Source organism: Dreissena polymorpha, chromosome 1, assembly GCF_020536995.1.
Source record: "Dreissena polymorpha isolate Duluth1 chromosome 1, UMN_Dpol_1.0, whole genome shotgun sequence".
NCBI classification, from domain to species: domain Eukaryota; kingdom Metazoa; phylum Mollusca; class Bivalvia; order Myida; family Dreissenidae; genus Dreissena; species Dreissena polymorpha.
The window spans coordinates 135,843,896-135,857,787 of NC_068355.1; the positions used below are offsets into that span (position 1 = coordinate 135,843,896).

Consider the following 13,892-nt stretch of genomic DNA (forward strand, 5'->3'; position numbering starts at 1 on the left):
TTCTGAAAATACACTATCTTATTTTAAGCAATATGGTTTTGAAAACATAACCTGGTCCCCGGTGTGTAAAGAAATAAGTTGTACACTTGACAATAACTTTACCCTAGTTTTGAAAAAGAGACGATCTCGAGTAAAACTGGTTTTTAAAAAAGGAAAAAAGAAGTTAATTTTACCAACGACAATGTTTGAAACGATGTGTAGTTTAAAAGAAAGTGTTGAACTACTGATTTCATTTTTAGAGGGACAGTCACCATGAATGCATTTCAAGAACTCGAGTTCAAATTTGAACACCTCACATTTTATGAAGACTTAAAACATTTGATCTATGGTCACCTCAAATTCAACCGAACAAGTTTCAGTTATCATCAGCTGGCTTTTATTACACAGGTAAAAACGATACAGTAGAATGTTTTTCGTGTGCAGTACGATTACACCAATGGGGGAAAGAAGATGATCCGTTGGAAGAACACAAACAGCATTCACCAAAATGTTTATTTTTAAAAATAATTGGACGATTAAAAACCAACAAATCAATTGAATCTTCATGGAATCCATGGAAACCATCGGTTCACTCAGACGTGCTTCAAAATGGCGGCGTGCATTTTGGCGGTTGCGTGGTCTGAAAAATTTGAAAACAAAATTCGTTAGATATAAAGCTTTATAAAGAAATCCTCAAGTAATGTGTTTCATTCCCACTTCAACAAGTGACAGAAGCACATAGTGAATATGGCTTGTTCATCATCTCAAGATTTTAAGCTAAGTTGTGAAGATGGATATAGTGTTTTATCATTAAACAATGAAATGGGGAAAGAAGAGAATAACATGACTGAAGGGATGGAATTTTCATCACCCCCTCAGACATCTCAACTTCAGCGAGTGTCATGATGATGCGTTCCTACTTTGACTTTTTATATGCAAAAGCTTTATGTGAAGTCAAAACAATGACTGTTCGAAAGAACTGCTATGGTTGTCAAATCAATCACCCTTCACAGAGAGAACATGACTGCCTCATGATATGTGATGGTGAGGAGTATCAACTTGAGTTTTATTTCGAGGATATGCTGAAAGAAGTCGATGAAAATGCCATATTACGTTCTTGAGAAGAAATGATGGCCATTTCGAATATTACCCCAGAGATGGTTTTCCTTCACAAACGAGTTATAGAGAGCAAAGACTTTCTAGCCATAATGAAAACGGATCAATGGACCAAGATGAAAAAAATGGTGCTTACAATTACACAGATAGAAGACAGATTGTTTCGCTGTAACTGATTTAAAAACACAGTAATTCAACGTTATTATTCAGTCAAGGATTGATCTTCTAGTAGAAATGGAGTGTTCAGATAATATTGATGGGAATGTATCTTTTGTGTATGATGTAAACAATGTAAATATCCAGAACGAACTTTTACAAAAAGCAAAAAACGTGAAGTGTAGAACTGTCATGATGAAAAGGATAACTTTACTTACACTTGTTGCTGCTAGTATTATCCCCGGGTATGTTCTTCTATGCCATGATGTCGTTCAATGCACTCCACAGCAATGGAAGCCTTCTGAAATGAACACAACACCATTGGTTTTATTGTATTGAACGGAACAATTTTCGTTAGAAAATAATGTGTTTTTGTCATTTTGTAAAATAAGCAACCAAACATATATAGACATACGACATTTTGCAAACGGAAATGCTACAGATTTTGGTGTAACCCTTAATATTTCTCAATGTAATACTTTGAAAAGCTTGTTACCTTAAATTGTTGACATGTTTTGTAAATGTTTGATATTTTGTAAAATTTATTATGTTTATAATATTAACTTTGTATAGTATAAGGGAACATACTCTTTTATTTGATTGCTAATGTAAGGGGGAATACTCCTCCAGTCTTGTTGAATGTAGGGGGGACAATTGAGAGAGTTGAAAAGCACATGTGTGTAAACAAAGAAATATCAGAAAACTCATCAGTGTTTTATCACATTTAACAAATAAAATTATGTACTGAACATGTTTTGTAATGAGATCACTATGTGTATAAAATAAATATTTTATATGCATTGAAGTATTCATGTTGTTCATTTTTAAAGTTGTTTTCGAATAGTGCACACTGTCAATGTTTATAAATAAACAAGCAATATTGATTAACCATGGATAAATTACAAAAGGAGCGTATTCTTTCAGAATACTATTTTAATGCTAAGCAACCCGGCAGTTAAGTAGGTGCTGTGAAATTTCAACACATATTGAGAAAAAAAATACCCAGGAGCGTTTACTTTGAATTTTATCAACAACTGGTTGAATAATCAAGATTCCTATGCGTTGCAAAAACAACCTGTTACTTTAAACCAATGACATCTGCTTGGGAAAGCCCTAAAGGCTTTATTTGGTTTACTTTACGAATGTCAGCAGTATGATTTGAAGCCGAAATAAGTTTGTTAAGTTGTTTAATTCTTTTGTTAAGTCTTTTTTTTATGTTCTGCCTCTAAAATATTAGAGATGTAATAAATTGAAAAAATATCAAACGCACTTATTCAATGTTTGACGATCGGTGAGAATATGAATGAAAGAGGCGTGATCAAACATATCATGAAGCAATAAAGATAAACAGATGATAGTGTCATTTCAATAAGCATAATTGGTAATTAGCGAGTTAATCCTAAAAATGTGTGACAAAAAAGAAAAAGCCATGTTGTTGATTTTTAGTAAATTTCGAATCAAAATTAATCTACAGCTTAGGCTTATATCTAGTCATCGAGAAGCTATAAAGTAAATCAATTTATGTGATATTCTATTTCAATGGTTTTCATTTTTTAATTGCAATCGGGTTAACTTTATATTTAAATGTGTGTGTTTTGAGATAAATTCTGGGTTAAATGATCAGCATGTCTTTTTTCCATGTAAATTCCAGAACAGAACTTTGTTTAACTCAAGTTACAATTGCAATACATGACTATACAGAACAATATAGTCATAGACGCATAATTTTCACATTACATGTTTGGTAAGATCTATTTGGGAAATAACTAACATACATTTTCCTAGGTAATAATTATTTAGGGCATTGGAGACGTGGTGTGTGTCTAGTTGATTATATGACCTGGTAACTGGTCTTTTACCTGGGCGAAATACATTTTAAATGATTAGTAACTTCAAATATTGGAACAGACTATAGGTTATTGACAAGTGCGTGGGAAAGTGATTGACGGGTGTAGTAGACTTGGTCACGTGATTTCATCGGGTCAGAGTAACAGGCGTGAAAGTTTTGTTTACATGTACGATTCACGCTGATTTAACTTTGATCATTTACAAAGCAAGTGAAATAATCTAGTGGTTTTCATCGGATATATCTTAACATCCAAATGCTTGGTAATTATCTCTCCAAAGCGATGTTCCTAGTTTTAATTGTTTACAGGTCCCATTACAATTTTAAAGTCGATTGATATGTTTGTATTAACTTATGAATAATGTTTTGAATTTATTAAATATGAATAATGTTCAGCTAATCGGTAATAAGAAAAATGCATGTACATACTGGATTAAAACATAATTGGTGCAGTATATAAACACGCAAGAGGGAAATGATTTTTGTTTAATGGTTAAAACCTATTTTTATTCAGATATTTACGTTCACATTCATAGTTATTGTTATTAATTTAAAGCTGTGATATCCGATTAGATTTTAAGGTTGTAAGGGAGATAAAATTTCATAAAGTAGAGATGTAACCTTTAAAAGATGTAATGTAATTATTCGACAGTTTCAGTAAGCGATGTTCACAAACAATTCTTTGAAAATTATTAAAACAAAACCAAAATAAGAATAGCGGGTATGAGTTTATTGTTTAGATATACATTCCCACCATGATATGCATTACAATATAAGAATGCTTTCCTGTGTTCAGTCGTGCAATGTTAACACTACACCGTGTATATACCTAGAATGCAATAAGCTATTCAGTGATTAAAATGTCAAAAGTTTTTTTCTCTTTATTAAGGCATTATATTTGAGCATTATGTAACTTATGCGCCAATTTTTTTTTTAGTTAAATTGTGAAAAATATGATATTACTAAAAAATAACGAACTCTAAAACTTTATTTGTTATAGCATAACACGTGTATTTTATTTTATTTTATATATTTTTTTTTTTGCACAGTCAATTATTTTCAAACAAGTACATTCTCTTGATAAAAAGCAAAAAGAATGAGGGTGATCGAAAATATTTGCAACTGTTAAAATCACAAAACAATTTAAGACACTTAAGGCAATTGTGTCTTTTGTTTGTTGTGAGGTCATACAAAAAACTAGATAAAATCAGTTTTCAAATTTTATTGTCTGAGTCATATACTCATGATATAAATATTACGCGTGAACAGAAACACAATATGAAACTAGTTGCAAGTACATAGTATTAAACTTATCACCAGAAGATGTCTCTGTTAATAAAGGTAGTGAGGAAAATGACAATGTATGCAAATATTCACCACTTAAAATATAACAAGAGAACTGTGAGCACATTATGTTTAGCAAAACATTTAGGAATTGATAAAAACACCATCACGATTAAACAGCAAATGGAACAAACACGTGTGAGATCATATTAAATTTGATAAACAATTATCACATAATTAATATCTAAACAAGTAATGGCTGGTTTTGATAGTTTATATCAAATTAAAATGAAACTATTTTAGATCATTGAAGAAAATAATTACACAAAATAATTACAAGACAAAATTGTATTTGAAATTACTTGAATGAAAAATGTTAAAGCAAAAAGTTTTAATTAAAATTATCAACATTGTTTAATTTAACTCATTAATGCAAAATGGTTTTATGAAAATAATTTTACTAATGAAAATAATTTAAAGAATTTGAATAAAAAACGTAGGTTTATGTATTTAGGAGAAAGTTTTTTAAAATAAGTTTAAGAAATTAATTTACGAGTGAATTTTTTTTAGAAAAGCAGTGTTTTATGAGAAAGTTTTTGAAAATAAGTTAAAGAACAATTTTTTAAGAATTAAGTTGTATGAAAATGTTATTAAAAAATCTTCGTATTAGCAAAACATTTAGGAATTGATATACACACCACCTCGATAACATAACAAATGGAACAAACACGTGTGAGATAAATATTTGATCCACAATTATCACATGAAGATGAAACTATTTTAGAACATTGAAAAATGTTAAAAGTTAACAGTTTTTATTAAAATCTTCAAAATTTTAAATCATTAAAGCAAAATGGTCTTATAATTTTATGAATTTGGAAAGTTATACACATATGAACATAATTTTTTGAATCTGAGAAGTTATACACATGTTGTTGTTTTTTTTAAATATAAGAAACTATTTTTTGAAAATAAGCTTAAGAAATAATTTAGTATGAAAAGTAATTCGGACTTTTTTTGAAAATTAGATTAAGAAAAATAAAATAAAATGAGAACACTATGCAATCTATTTTTGAAAATTTGATTTTGGAAAGTAAAAAAAAAAAAAAAGTTGAAAGCAAAATATTTTTTTAATGTGAATAATTTAGAAGAATGTTTTTCAAACTAAGTTTAAGAAATTTATTCAAGAGTGAACTTTTTTTAAATGTGAATAATTTAGAATGTTTTTCAAACTAAGTTTAAGAAATTTATTTACAGGTGAACTTTTTTACGTGAATAATTTAGAAGAATGTTTTAGAAACTAAGTTTAAGAAATTTATTTACGAGTGTTTTTATTTTTAGAAAAGCAATGTTTTACGACAAAGTTGAAGAACTTTTTTTAGAATGAAGTTTTATAAAAAACAACAAAAAAAACAAACAAACAAACTACGAAATAGTTTTAAGAAAAATATTTGTGAAGCAGTTGTTTAAAAAAAAAATATTTTTGAAGCAGTTGTTTAAAAAACGAAAGTTGTAGAAAATTATTTAGAACATATTGACACTAACAAAAGTTGAAAAGAAAATAGATCAACAATAATCACATGAAGATAAAACTATTTTAGGACATTGAAGAAAATAATTACAAGACAAAATTGTATTTAAAATTACTTGAATGAAAAATGTTAAAGCAAATAGTTTTAATTAAAATCTTCACACACAAAATTAGCATTACTAATTTATGAAAAATGGTTTTATGAAAATAATTTTTAAATATGAAAATAATTTTAAAAAGTTGAAAGCTAAAAAGAAAAAAAAGTTGAATGGAAAATATTTTTAAGGTGAATGGTTTAGGAAACTTAGTTTAAGAAATTTATTTATGAGTGATTTTATTTATTTATTTTTTTAAGAAAAGCAATGTTTAAGGAAGAAGTTTTTTTTTTTTAAAAAAAAAAAAAAAAAAAAGCCTAAGAAATAGTTTTAAGAAAAATAGTTTTGAATCAGTAGTTTAAAAAAACGAAATTTGTAGAAAATTATTTAGAAAATATTTACTTCAACAAAAGTTCAAAAATAGACCTATAATAATCACAAAGATAAAACAATTTTAGGACATTGAAGAAAATAATTACAAGACAAAAGTGTATTTGAAATAACCTGAATGAAAAATGTTAAAGCAAAAAGTTTTATTAAAAAATTAAGTATAACTAATTAATACAAAATGATTTTATTCTCTACATACTTATATGTCCCTTTGTAAGTGAACACAGAAAGAAGTTTATAAAAGGATACTACTACTGAAGAACAAATACACTAAAATTCAAAGAATTGTTCACTACAAGAACTTAAAGGATTTAAAATCTTATACAAATTCATAAAAATATTATTTCAAACATAAACCCGTTGAATAGTTTAGCTTGGTGCATATGTTTATCATCTTTTATTTATTTATTTTTTTTTATTTTTTTTTACAATTAAATTTTATAGGACTAATCCACATCCATAAAAATATTACTTTAAACAGTAACGCGATGATAAGCTTAATTATGTAGAGAACAAAATATTTTCTTTTACAGTCAGTATTTTTGGCATTTTGTTTCAATTAATCAATCAATATTTTATAAGATGAATGCATATCTTACATATTAATTGGTATTACTACATCGTAGTAAATGTTGAATACCTTACTTCATTCACTACACATGTTTAAAATATTGTTTATGCATATTTTTTTTCCAATCCGGCAACCATTATCAATACCACAAATTACTTATTTACTCTTAATTGTTGTTAACAAATTGTAATTTATATTTTAAACTTTTCACTAGCCAAATTGTATGCAATGTGCATGTTTGTACCTCAAGTTTAATGTTAACCTTACTTAAATACTCAATGATATATGTTTCTAATCAATGACACTTGAAACTCATCTATACCTTTCACCTTTACAGTTAATAAGAATTCATGTGCCATGTGTACACTTCCAAAAATAAGACAATCCCAGAATCGATAATATGGGCGCCGCCATATTGACCATGGTATAGAACTTACAAATCCAGAAAACGATATTGCTACTTTTCTCAAAATAATTGTACTATTATATGCAGACGACACAGTCTTAATTGCTGAAAATGCCCAAACACTACAAAACTGTCTGAATGACTTTGCTGATTACTGTAAAACATGGAAGTTAAATATAAATAAGGATAAAACAAAAGTAATGATTTTCGGATCAAGGCAAAATAGAAACTTCTCTTTTAAAATAGACAACACGTCTCTAGAAATTGTTAACTCATACAAATATCTAGGTGTTTTTTTAGCAAAATCTGGTAGCTTCCTAACTGCAAAGAAACATCTTGCACAACAAGCAAGGAAAGCAATGCACCTACTCTATTCAAGAATTAATAACCTTAATAATTTACCAATAGATCTGATATTAAAACTTTTTGATAACACTATCCTGCCAATATTAACATATTCTGCAGAGGTTTGGGGCTATGAAAGCATTGATTTACTAGAGAAAATACACAATGAATTTCTGAGAAAAATTTTCAATCTAAGAAAAAGCACCCCACTTTATATGATATACGCAGAATTCGGAAGATACCCCATAGATCTCACTATAAAATGCAGAATGATTGCATACTGGAATAGATTAATAACTGGGAAACCGGATAAATTAGCATATCTCATATATAAATACATGTTAAACCTTCCTAACTTTGAATCGAAATGGATAAATTATGTAAAAAATATCTTCACACAAACTGGCAGAAATTACATCTGGCTAAATCAAGATCAAATCCAAAATAAAAATATAAAGTACACTATAAAGGGCATATTACTTGATCAATACCAGCAAACCTGGCATACCTCACTTCAAAACTCAACAAAAGGCCTAAACTATTCAATATTTAAGGATAAGATTGAATTAGAGAAATATTTAATCACACTAACTAAATATGAATCATCTTTATTTATTAAACTTAGAACTGGTAATCACTTTTTCCCAAATGAGACAGGTAGATGGACCAATCAAGACATAAATGAGAGGACATGCCCTCATTGTACATGCAGAGATGTGGCGGATGAATTTCACTACATGCTTATATGTCCCTTTTTTAATGAACATAGAAGGAAGTTTATAAAAAAAATACTACTACTGTAGAACAAATACGCTAAAATTTAAAGAATTGTTGACAACAAGGTCCTTAAAGGATTTAAAAAATTTATGTAAATTCATAAAAGTATTATTTCAAACATTAACCCGCTGATAAGCTTAACTTGGTGTATATGTTAAATTATGTTTGTAATCTTTTATGTATTTCAACAATTAAACTTCATAAGACTAATTCATATCCACAAAAATATTACTTTAAACGCTAACACGTTGATAAATTTATTTATGTAGAGAACAAAATCATGTCTAATGCAGTACTTTTTGCATCTCGTCTCAATCAAACAATTAATATTTTTTAAGATGAATTAATCATCTTACATATTGGTATTACTACATCATAGTTCATGTTGAATACCTAACTTCATTCACTTTGCATGTTTAAAATATTTTAACGCATGTTTTTTTCAATCTGGCAACAAATATCAATGTCACAAATTTGAAATTACTGATTTACTTATAAATGTCGTTAGCAAATTGTGATTTATATTTTAAACCTTGCACTAGCCAAATTATATGCAATGTACATGTATGTTTATATCTCAAGCTTATTGTTCACCTTGCTGGAATATGTTTTTTAATCAATGACACTTGACACTTATTACTTATTGCAGCACTTCTACTCATCGCCCCTCTCCATCACCCATCAATGCCTTTAACCATTGATTTCATGTGCCATGTGTAAATTTACACAACTTCACAAATACATGTACAGTAAAGTACTTTTTGTCATGCAATCTCACTACTGCAGGTCAAATCGACACAATTTAGTACATGATTATATAAAGCTACTTGCTGAAACAATAACATAAAGTCCTTTACTTACGAATCACATGGTCACTGACACAGGAACAAACATGGGCATGGTAAATGTGGCCTGACACAACATCGGTCAATGTCACGTGAATGGGTCACTTCACTTCACATTTGATCATTACTTCATTTAAACACACCAATTAATCCCAAGTAGAATTACATTAACAGACATTTTCGGTCTACAAAATTTAAATCTATACGTCACTTTTGAAAGTTTAGTTAATATGCGATCTATAAATGAAACACTCTCCACGATTATTCTACAGAGGAAACGGTGAAAACACAAACAAAACGCACATTTCTGACCTAATTCCAGGGTTTACACACAGATCAGCGAAGCGCTGCAGACAAAAATAAATTAACCAATCAAATTCACCGGGTTTTAAATAGAACCGAATGGAAAAACCATAACTATAGTCTGTATCAGGAATCCATGTAAACAAACAGGTTATTCAGGCCAAAGGAAAAAAAAAAAAATTGTTTATTTCTCGGGTCAACATCATCATTCCCCCACTCAATTCAAATGTATGTCTCATATCTTTTTTCATCTCCACTTCTCTTTCTCTTTTCTATTTTCTATGTAAAGTTTAACACCCTGTCACAATTGTTAATATCTCTTTGTAAAAGATGTATTGTCACTGTATACTCATGTGTCACTGTATATGTGATTTGAGCTTAATAAAGGTTATGTTGTTGTTGTTGTTGCTATTACGTAACCCGCGATTGAAAACGGTACTGAAGAATTTAACAGATTACATTATCATAGTGTACACCCGCTTTATTCCAATAAACAGTACTTTATTACTTCGCACAGTAGGATTGAAAACAAGTGAATCGTGAAACCAAGTGTCGATATGTATCAGATCGTAAATCAATATAATTTAAATAAAAAATATACACGATAGATTCATAAAATATGTGCCTCTGCAACAATATTCAGTGACAACACGTAATGTTTAAGGCCGAGTTGGCATTTTTAAGCATACCTTTCAGTAATACCTTTGTATAAAATTTAATTATTTCTTTATGGAATAAAATTATTCAAGCATAATTAGAAAGGCATAAAAATATCTAAAGTCTGAAGTAAACGTTGTGATTTTAGCGTAAATAGTGCCGGAGAAATTAATAAAGATCTATCAATATATAAAGATTGGAAACATCCATTCAGACCAATTTTTTTTTATATAGATCTTTGATATTAATAAAGATAGATTTAAGGTCGATGTAGACAATTATATTGATATCTGCCTTTGTTTAAGCCTATATTATTTCTTATTAAATGTCGTACTTTCCAGACATTCCCAAAAGTATTTTAAGTCCACACGACATCCGGTCCGGTAGTCTTAGATAACTTGCAGGACCGGACTGGGATTCATAGGACCGAAACATCAATGTACAAACATATATATCGTATTTATATATTTGCGAAGTTAAGTGTTATGTCGTTCGGCAACAATTCAGATGCTCCATTAATACTAAGTGTTGGTTGTTTTCCGAAGTCGATAAGTTGAATGGTTACATATTTGTTTTCTTAATTCTAGGGATGTCAATTGACCCAAATTTGAAATCCGGAAAATTGAGCTAGGGTTCTGGAACCGCAGGACCCCAACGGGGATTAAGGGCCGACACCCCCGTGACCTAGCTTATTGTACTTTTTTTGTAGTATTTTTAGTTGCAATTTCTGGTGACTACAATGCGAAATATTATAAACCATACCATCCGTATCACCGCATGTGTATCGTCATTCTATAAAAATGTTATAAAGAACGTCGAAAATAAATTAAAATTGACGAATCATACTGTATCCGAATAAGATAGTCCGAAAACATGTACATGTTTTGCACATATAATAAAATGTGCTTAATACATATTGTTTGAATGTAGAAAATGTAAACGAGTAACCAGTAGCCTAGCAAATATGTAATCAATATATTATTCGGTTAACATATTGCTTTACAATATGCTACTGCAGTGCTTAACATTGCTATAAATCGATCACTTAAAATTTCAAGATGGCGGACATTAGCAGCATTTCGCAGAATCGTAAGATTTTTCGGAAAGTAGCGAAGAGGTTTCGTCAGTTACCGTTCATTCTTTTCCAGCCGCAAACCATGCATTTAGAAATCGATAAATAAAAGACTGGACAAAATTGGTACCAAGCGCAAATTTCCGGAATGCCCAGGAATATTCGTTCTCAAATGATCGCACACTGGAACGAATTCTATAAATAAATCAACTTTTCTTCTTGAATTATTTCCCGGACATTCGGACCGGCAACATAGCATATTCAATCGGACCTGTCTTTAAAACGTCGGTCAGGTCCGACGGTCCGACACTTTTGGGAATGTCTGACTTTCTATACTTTCCGGAGATATTCATTAAGAAACATTGTAAGATTAAAGACTGAAGACGACTTCTTTTATTGAATAATACATATCTTTGTTTGTCTAAACAGTTACCATTTCGCTATTAATATTTCCCTTGTAAGTGTCATTTTAAAGGTAATATACAAATCTATAGCCGAAATGAAGTTTGTGATTCTAAAATTGTTCCGTAAATCTTTATTACATCGAAACTCTGTAAGATTTCAGGAAGAGATTTTTTTTTAATTTAAATTATGTATCTAGTTTAGTCTAAAACTAAAGTGGTTTTTAACAATCTTTTATTTAAAAATCGCTCTCAAGCTAATACAAAAATATCTAGCTGGAAATGAATCTTGTGATTTAAATGAACAAGTATCGGAGTTATTCGCTTGCAAAACTGTGTAAGATGTCAGGATATGTCATACTTTTTTATTGAAAAGGACATCAGCTTTTGTCTACAACTTTCTTATATCACTATTTAAATAACGTTTTACATGTTGCCTGAAATATTATTAAATTTTCTTAATAACATCTTTATTCACGATTGAAATGTTCAACATGAAAAATAATGAGCCTTAAATAAACTTTAATTGTTCCAATTGTGTTCTCTAGATTTCCTTAACGTATGTCTTTATTAAATTTATTTTCGTAAAACGGTCTAAATTTACGCTTAAAAAATAAAAACGCGAACACAATAAGTGATTTATTTTACTTTAATTACGGATTATTAATGACACCAACACACATCTCTTGAAAAAAAACATCAGCGATCAAGGCGCGAACGAATTCGCTAAATGGGAGACGATGTTCCAAGTGTGGATTAAAAGCGTTTATGGGTTTGCCCGTGACAACACATGCCTGCACATGTGTAGATACCGAAATTAAGATAAGATATCACGCGTCACCTTTAAATAACATGTTTAATGACAATCAAGACCTTATTCATGCCAGGGACCTACACCATGCCCATGTCCATGCTGTGTTTAATTACTCTTAAACGAATGCAAATGAACCTTATTTCTACTAATTACGTAAATTATATTTATTAAAAAACACGAACTATTATGTGGTTGTCAGATTGATAACAGAAACTATTTAAATCCTCAAATATATTTGATAAAACTGTTTCGCTTCCTTGTTTTGCGTAGGGACCTATACACACATATATAGGTCCATATTTATTTCTTCAGTACCGTTTTGAAGGCGCGCGAGAGTATTCAGGGGCAGGTAATTCGGGTGATAATCGATTTCTGGGATTGTCTATACATGCACAGTATTGTATGTCATGCAATTTCACTACTGTAGGTCAAATTGACACATTTTTGTACATTATTATATTATACAGCTACTTGCTGAAACAATAACATAAAGTTTTACTTAATAATAACATGGTCACTGACACAAGTCAAACATGGACATGGTTATCTGACCTGACAGTGACAATGTTGTGAATAAACATCGGTCATTGTAACGAGAACGTGTCATTTCACATTTGATCATCTTTTCAATACTCCAATTAATCCCAAATACAATTACCTTAAACAGACAAGTACAGTGCACACATTTTAAATCTCCACATTACTTAAGTTAATATGCAAACTACTAATGAATCACTCTCCGCGATTATTCCACAGATAAAAGAGTGAAAACACAAATAAAACGCACAGTTCTGACCTAATAACAGGGTTTACACATAGATCAGCGAAGCGCCATAGCTAAAAATAAATTAACCAATCAAATTCAATGGACTTTAAATAGAGCCAAACGAAAAAAAACACATAACTATAGTCTGTTTCAGTTACCCAGGTAAACAAACAGGTTATTGAGGCCAAAGGAAATAATGTTTATTTCTTAGGTAAACATCAGCATTCCCCCACTCAATTCAAATGTATTTCCCATATCTTATCTTCATTTCTCTTTCTCTCTTATAATGTCTTAATAATAGTTAACACCATGTCACAATTGTTAATAACTTTTTGTAAAAAATGCATTGCCACTGTATACTCATGTGTCACTGTATTTGTGATTTGAGTTTAATAAACGTCATGTTGTTGTTGTTGTTGTAATAAATTTGAATGCCCTGCAACTTTCATTATTGCCGGATCAAGTGGTAGCGGAAAGTCATCATTTCTTTTGAATGTGTTTAAAAATGCGCAATTCATGTTAACGGGGATTCAAAAAA

The 13,892-nt window shown here is 29.8% G+C and overlaps 1 long non-coding RNA gene across 1 annotated transcript; it reads right to left on the reverse strand.

Moving 5' to 3' along the window:
* Positions 1 to 362: 362 nt before the first annotated feature.
* LOC127867219 (uncharacterized) lies at positions 363 to 13,382 on the reverse strand. The gene is made up of 3 exons (XR_008043368.1): positions 13,247 to 13,382; positions 1,470 to 1,552; positions 363 to 619 (listed from the first exon to the last, which is right to left on the reverse strand). It is a non-coding gene; the product is annotated as an uncharacterized LOC127867219 (long non-coding RNA).
* Positions 13,383 to 13,892: the final 510 nt, after the last annotated feature.